This window comes from Lagopus muta, chromosome 10, assembly GCF_023343835.1.
Source record: "Lagopus muta isolate bLagMut1 chromosome 10, bLagMut1 primary, whole genome shotgun sequence".
NCBI classification, from domain to species: domain Eukaryota; kingdom Metazoa; phylum Chordata; class Aves; order Galliformes; family Phasianidae; genus Lagopus; species Lagopus muta.
This window is the reverse complement of record NC_064442.1, coordinates 2,548,767-2,555,762: the sequence shown is the minus strand read 5'-3', so window position 1 is coordinate 2,555,762 and position 6,996 is coordinate 2,548,767. Positions and strand designations below refer to the sequence as shown.

At 48.6% G+C, this 6,996-nt stretch overlaps 1 long non-coding RNA gene across 1 annotated transcript; it reads right to left on the bottom strand.

The window, feature by feature from the left end:
* Positions 1-232: 232 nt before the first annotated feature.
* Positions 233-2,611, bottom strand: LOC125698084 (uncharacterized). The gene is made up of 3 exons (XR_007379065.1): positions 2,556-2,611; positions 2,022-2,324; positions 233-1,350 (listed from the first exon to the last, which is right to left on the bottom strand). It is a non-coding gene; the product is annotated as an uncharacterized LOC125698084 (long non-coding RNA).
* Positions 2,612-6,996: the final 4,385 nt, after the last annotated feature.

Genomic DNA, 6,996 nt, shown 5'->3' with positions numbered 1-6,996 from the left:
CGCCGCTCCGCCCCGCGGCCCGACGCTCACCTGCAGCGGGGAGCGGCCGTCAGAGCGAGCGGAACGGGAGCTTCGTGCCCGACTGCGGAGCTCGGGCGGTTACTTACCTGCGCGATCGGCTCGGGAGCATCGGAGCAGCGCCGATGCTTGAGGGCAGAGCCTGGTGGATAGCAGGCTGAGCACGGTTGCGTCGCGTTGACGGCGATTTCACGGCGATAGATGCGTTGGCTTGAGTTGTGGCTTCGCTCAACGGCTTTTATGAGAAGTGAATAGTTTAATAAGAGCCGCGTGAGCAGCTCCCGTTGAGCTGCTGGTGCTAAGGCAGCACGGAGTGGGTTCAGCAACCCTTAGGATCTCCTCCAGCTTGGAGATGCTGTGACTGTGAGCACGGAAGCACGCTGATTGTAAAGGCTGCTTTGCTTTACATCACTCAAATTGCCGGATGCAATTTGTCTCTAAACCCATCCTGTGAGCTCAGTGCTAGCTTTCCCTTCTTACCACACTGGATGTGATTGTTGTGTGGGCTTGGGGTGAAGGTTTGGAATCTGGATTCCGCCCTTTCCAGATGCTGCAAACCCACATGAACTCCGTGCATTGATGGAGGCTTGTCTGAGTGTCACAACTGGTGCACATAGGGTCATCAATGACTTGAAATTAGCCCCCAGCAGGACTAAAACATTAACCATTATAATGTTGGCAATGGAAATTCTGAGAGCACTGATCCCCAACTGCTCCCTACCTCTGAATTTCTAATGGACAGAGCTTCCATTACAGCAAGCTGGGCCAAGTTGGGCAATGACAGCTATTGATGAGATAAGTTTGCTGTGTTGAAGCTGGCTATCCACTCCCGTTCCTCTGCCACTGGATGAAACCCCATTTCACAGAGCAGCCGCTTTGCTGGAGATGAAGGATGGAAAGCTTTCGGTGCTGCTTTTAAGGGAGATGTATCCTTGTGTGTTCTATTGCTGCAGGGCTGGCTGTGGCATGGGCAAGCAGCTGTCCTCCTCTTTCTTCTCTCAGACAAGTGCCCTTCAAACCTATTTACCTTTTCCCGTGTTGTTTTTGCTAGATAGGAAAGCTGCCCTCGGTGCTTTGCTGCGGCTCGGTGCAAAGATGGCTTTGTAAGAGGGTCACTGCCAGCACAGCAGATTGAATAGCACTGCTGTTCTGCTCCTCATGAAACTGAAGATCTGATTATTTAACGTAGGCTGTAATAAAAATAGTTTCTGGTGTCGGTGGATGCATTTCAGCGTAGAAACAGGGCTTAAATGTCTTCATTTAATTCCAGCGTGTTTAAAATTGATCTCACGGACCGGAAAAGAGATTTTTTTCCCCCTCCTTAACTAGGGCCTGTGAAGGAAATTAATATAGGGAAGGGAAAATAGAAATACAATACTACACTCAGTAAAACAAATGCTTATGGCTGAGGGGTTCGTTACTGGCTGGTAAGGCTGGAAAAGCCAGCTGTATGAGGTATGTTTTATTATGGAATTAACCTTGACCCAGGGTTCAAAGAGAAAGGTTAGCTGGAAATAAATCAGTGGTACGCTCAGGTCACTTCAAAGAGCCTAAAGCTGAGCTTGAAGATTACATGCTGTTTGTGTGTATGCCATTGGAAGGGAACATATGGTAAAGATAATAGATGTAAACTATTTATCTCTCTTTTTCTCCCTCTTGTAGGGTTTAATTTTTTTTGTCCTTTGCCTATAAGTGCTGCAGGGTTTGGCCTGGCTCCCTTTTCCCCAGTGCAGTACATGCACTGTGCAGATAGTGGCATGTTCTAAGATTTACGATGGCCTGATTTTTTTTCACATTATGGGGAAATCTGATGATTTTCCATTTTAAAGTAATTGCTGAACAATAGGAAGGAGTCCACTTGTTAAAAGTGAACATAAAAGCGAGCTGCATCTACCTCAGGGCACTGTGCCTTTGCTAGATCTGCTCCTTACAGCACTCTTTAATCTGCCACGCTGGGAAATGAACAAAGTGGGAGATTAGAGGTGGGATATATAGCAACTCACCTCTGGGTCATGGGCTCTGATGCAAGGCAGGTGAGGAGCTGGCCTGCAGGGCAGCATGGAAGGCAGCAATGTCCTTCTGGAACAGCACTGTTGGGCTTGCTCTGGTGGCAAAACACAGCATCTCCATCAGTCTCTCTTTAGTCCTGCATTGCCACGTTTCTGAGGTGTTTGATGCGGACCAGAGTTCCTCATCTGATTACAGATGTCTGCAGCACAGCAGCCCAGTGCTCTGAAGCTTGAAGTTTGCCCCTCCAGGCTTGGCAATATGGGTTGGCCACCAGCACTCCTCTGTGGCTGCTGCTCCTACAGCCAGGGCAAGGAGATGTGGTAGGGGCTCAAGGAGAACCAAAGGCACTGCTGGGGTTTACAAACAGGACTCACATACCTGTCCTCAGGTGGGAAGCTACCTGGTAGGTTGCTAGAATTAGGGTAGCCTTACAGTCAAAAAGATTAACACAGTGGAAAGGTGATAAAGGACAAACAGTAAAAGGGACTAACACAAACAGGATGGTGTTACAAAGAGAAAGTGCTCACCTGTCTCTGAAGATCTAAGCTCCCAGGGAAGCTCCACAACAGAGGGACCTCCAACCACAGCTCCTTCCCCAGCAGCAGTCAGTCCTTAAATGAGGTCTAAGAGAGGTGAAGTTGGGTTCCACCCCTTCCTGTCTCACAGCTGAATCGCCTTCACCTGTGCTCCCAGGGCTGCCAGGTCCTTTCCCAGGTGCTCAATCAGTGGTTCAGGCCATGACTTAACAGTTCCCATACAGGTAGTATGGTTAGGTTGTGGCTGGGCTTGATGACCTTGAAGGTCTTGTCCAACCTGAGCAATTCTGTGAACCCCAGGATGGATTCCTTCATGCGTTGCTTTCTAGTGACCCTGCCCCAAAACCTGACTCTGAGCTGAGAAGGAACGTGGGAGAAAAATAGAAATCAGGTGTAAGAAGTGAAATGCTCAGGGACCTTCAGTGCTGGGGAAGGCCTTTGTGTTCTGTCTGATGGTTCCAAAAACGGGGATTTTGCTGCACCTCGGCTGCATCAGATCTGAGAACTGGTTCTGTTTTCCCTCACACCAGAGGCAACTGCCAAGGTTTATCTTTGTGGGTTTTTGTTGCAGAAAGGGAAATGGGAGTGTGAAAGGTCCAGAAGCCTCGTGTAGCTCTGGCCAAAACCGCGTTGTCTGCAATAGCAGGTTAGCTGAACCGTGGCCAAACCTCACTCTGCACCTCTCTCAACATCAGGCTAGAGCTGTGAGGATAGAGCCAAACCCTTAGAGCAGACCCAGGCTGTTTGCTGGGGGCCTGCACAGCTGAAAAATGGGTCTCTGTCCCCAGAGGAACAGTCTGGAGAGGCTCCAAAGGAAGCTGAAGTTCTCAGTGCAGGTGGCAGCAGCCTCCCACAGCACCCTGTCTGCTGCCATGCTCTTATTTGTGGCCCTAAACGGCGCTTTCCTTGCCCCAAGCAGGATCGTGCCCCTGTGCTGGTTCTGTTTGCCGGATGATGGCAGCAATGCATCTAACCTGGAGGCAGCCGCTCTGCCTGCTCAGAGCATCCCTTTCCTTTGCTGCTTCCCACCAGCCTGTGTGAGACAGCCGGTGTGCTGCACTGTCATGTATACAACATCATGTGCTGTATTTAGCAGCTGGGCAAAAACGTTGTCAGGTAGAACTTCTCTCTTTCTCTTGCCTGGGCTGTCCCAGACTTGGGAATCTCAGCACAGCATTGAGCAACAGCGTGCTGCAAAGTTTTGATGCTCCTACAGGTCCTTATCACACCACCCTGCAAAGTTCAGGATGGGTTTTTAAAGCATTTTGATGACGTTGCTATTTGGAGCAGGACCCCTTTGGTGTGGGGTTGAGTCGCTCATAGCCGTGCTGCTGTGAAAGGACAGGGAAAAATGGGGCAAGAGGGAAAGAAATGCATGCCCTATTCCAAGGAAGTTACCTTTTCACCTCCCTAAACCTCCAAGGTGAAGCTCTTGATAAATTTTGGATTAAAAGGAGCAGTATGCCTGCATGGACATCTGATCCATTGTCAGTAGTGACACTGGGATCTGTCATGTAGGAATTGCCATCTGTAATCTGGTTGGAGGTGTTCCAAGGGGTAGGGAATGGGAGGTTTAGTAGGGGGTTGAAATACAGGGGTGGTTTGCTGCAGGGAAGAGTGACTACAAGCCTAAAAGGTGCGGGTGCCCTTTCTTTCCAAACCACTCCATTCCTCCACCAGCTCGAGCAAAAAAAGTAGAAAAAATCAGGAAAAAAAAAGGCATTTTTCTATGGGATGGGTGCTGCATCCATGGGACACATAGGCACCCAAGATTAATCCAACCACCAGCCATCAGCTATTTATTTAAAGAGGTAAATTCTCATCTTGTGTTTTAGCCATCAATCCCCATTAGTTTCCCTCCATGGTTGATTGAATAGTCCATCGGCTGTACTAATAAGCACCCATTAGCTGTCCCACGGAGCTTTCGTTTTATTAGAAACAATTCACGTCAGCCTCAGCCAGATGGAATGCTTTTAGCCCAGTTGTTTTGATTGCATTATTTGGAAGGTGCAATCTGAGCGCCTGGATGGCCACAGAGGGGCAGGAGCTGTGGGGCCATACAGGAGCTATGGGGCCATACAGGAGCTGTGGGGCCATGGAGGAGCTATGGGGCTGTGGGGAGCTGTAGGGCCATGGGGCCTTCCTTCATCTCTTCTTCTTTGGACCAAACAAACCAAGAGACCTCAGCTGCTCCTCACATCTTTTGCCTTCCGGACCCTTTCCCCATCGTCATAACCCTCTTTTGGATGCCTTCTGATAGTTACATATCCTTGTATCGAGGTCCTTGAGGCAATGCCTTGCTTGGAGGGACGAGTTTCCTCCAAGGATTTGCAGCAGTTGTTTCCATCACCTCCCTTCTGTCTTTGGGCTTTGGAAAGCCCACACCTCAGGACTCACTGTCAGTGTTCCTCATCCCATTTTGTCCTGCTTCTTCATTCCTCAGAGCACAAGTGCAGAAGTTGCCCCTTTTGCAGTGTTTCAGGTTGGGGTAAGCTGTTCCCAAGCAGTTTGGCTCACTGCTCCACAGGGATTGCTGCAAATCACTGCTCAGCTGCTCTTCATCACGCAGGCCTGGCTTCCATCTACCCGACAGTCCTGCTAAAAGGATAATAATGCTTTAAAAATTAAAGTCAGCCAAACAACTACTTCATAAATTCATGGCCTTGCCCTGATCCTTTCCAGAAGTTTTTCTTTTGGATGGAACTCGTATCAGACCTTGGATTCTTTTCCTTTGGAAATGCTGCTGCTTTTCTCCTTTGAGAGCGTGCTGGGTCACCCGGCTATGCAGAGGGGGTTACCAATTATCTGTCATTAGCTCAACACAAACAAGCCTCACTTCAGAATAATCTTGTGATCTCTCCTTCAGAGAACACAGGATAATCTCTCCGTGATATTGTCTCACTGTGGGATTTTTGTCCTTGATGGATAAACCAGCCCTGAATCCTATTAAGAGCTATTCTGCATCCCTTGAAAACAGACAAACTCGTGGGAGAGGCAAATCCCAAAGAGACTCTTAGCTTCACCTACCTGATGAGAAGCAGCTCTGTTTAGCAGCGGCTGTTTCTATCTGAAGTGCTTCTGAAAGCAGTTTAGGTCTGAGCGCAGTCCTGGCTCTTCCATGGGGCTGATGGTCCTCAGCTCTTCAGATCTGGCCACCAGCAGGTAACCATGGCAGGTGAACTGAGGGCCAGTGGAAGGCAGCACTGGGCACCAAGGCTTGTCTAATGGGTGATACAGCATCTTCTCCATCAATGACAGGTCCCCAGGTACTAAGGCCTTGGAGCCCCCTGCAAGGCGCATGGCTCACAGCTGTGGGTTTCAGCCCAGGCTTTTCCCATGCTTTGCTCTTTAATGATAGGAACAGGCTTTTATTTTTAAATCATCCTCTTGCATCACCATCTGACTGAGGACTGCCTGATTCCCAAGGAGATCCTTGGGTGGGGACTGATTGAACACGACGTGCAATTTGCTGCTAGGTGTGCCAGTGGGGGTCAGGTGCCTGTTGCATCTAAAAGAACCAAGGAATTGACTTCTGAGTACTGAATGTGAAACTGTCAGTGCCTTGGCTGCTTTCCCATGGCAGCTTCATGGCTTTACACTGGCGCATAGACTTCAAGGAGCAAAGAGACGTTGGCTTAGCAGGAGTCTCTCAGACACCACTGCAGTAAATACAAGTGGTAAATTTTTGGCAATCCCTGCTTTCTCTTAAAATCTGGGGTCTTTATATCTTGAAGAGAGTTATGACAGCGAAAGAAAAACAAATCCATCAGCCACGAGGGGAGTTTGGAAATGTTTTTTTTTTAAAAAAAAAAACAACACGTAGATTTGATAGGAAATATTGAGCAAAGTGTAAAAGGGAAAATCTCATCTTGCGGAAATCTGACAGCTCCAGTAAAGTCAAATTGCTTCTCAAGGGATGTCAGTGGGAGGAAGGAGCCTACTAAAGCCTGAAATTCGTTAAAAAGAAAGAAAAGGGAAAGAAAATTGTCTACCTTGCCTTAGATATTTTGTTTTTCAGTGCTGAGGTCCCAACAGTCTTTCTCCTCCCAACCTCTCCTGGTGCCACCAGCCATTTCCAATCGGTGCAAAGAGTGGATCTGATTTTTAGCAGTGAGTGTTGCAAAGGGTTTAACCACGGTGTTGTGCTTGTCCTCTGGGTCCCAGGGGATGGGGCAGCATCCTGGGCAGCTCCTTGCCTGGGGATGGCTAATCACACAGTGGTTTTCAGCAATAAATCCATTGCAGGGGCAGAGAGTGGATGGGGATGCTGAAGATATGAAAGTCATGTTATGAAGGCCTGTTAAAATATGCTCGTAGGGAACGACAGCTCATAAGAGCCCTGTTATCTAATTACTTCTGCCAGGCAGAGAATTCTGGGCAGCAATTATTTTTAACCGGACCACTGCTGGAGGAGCTTTCTTGCTTCTCAGCA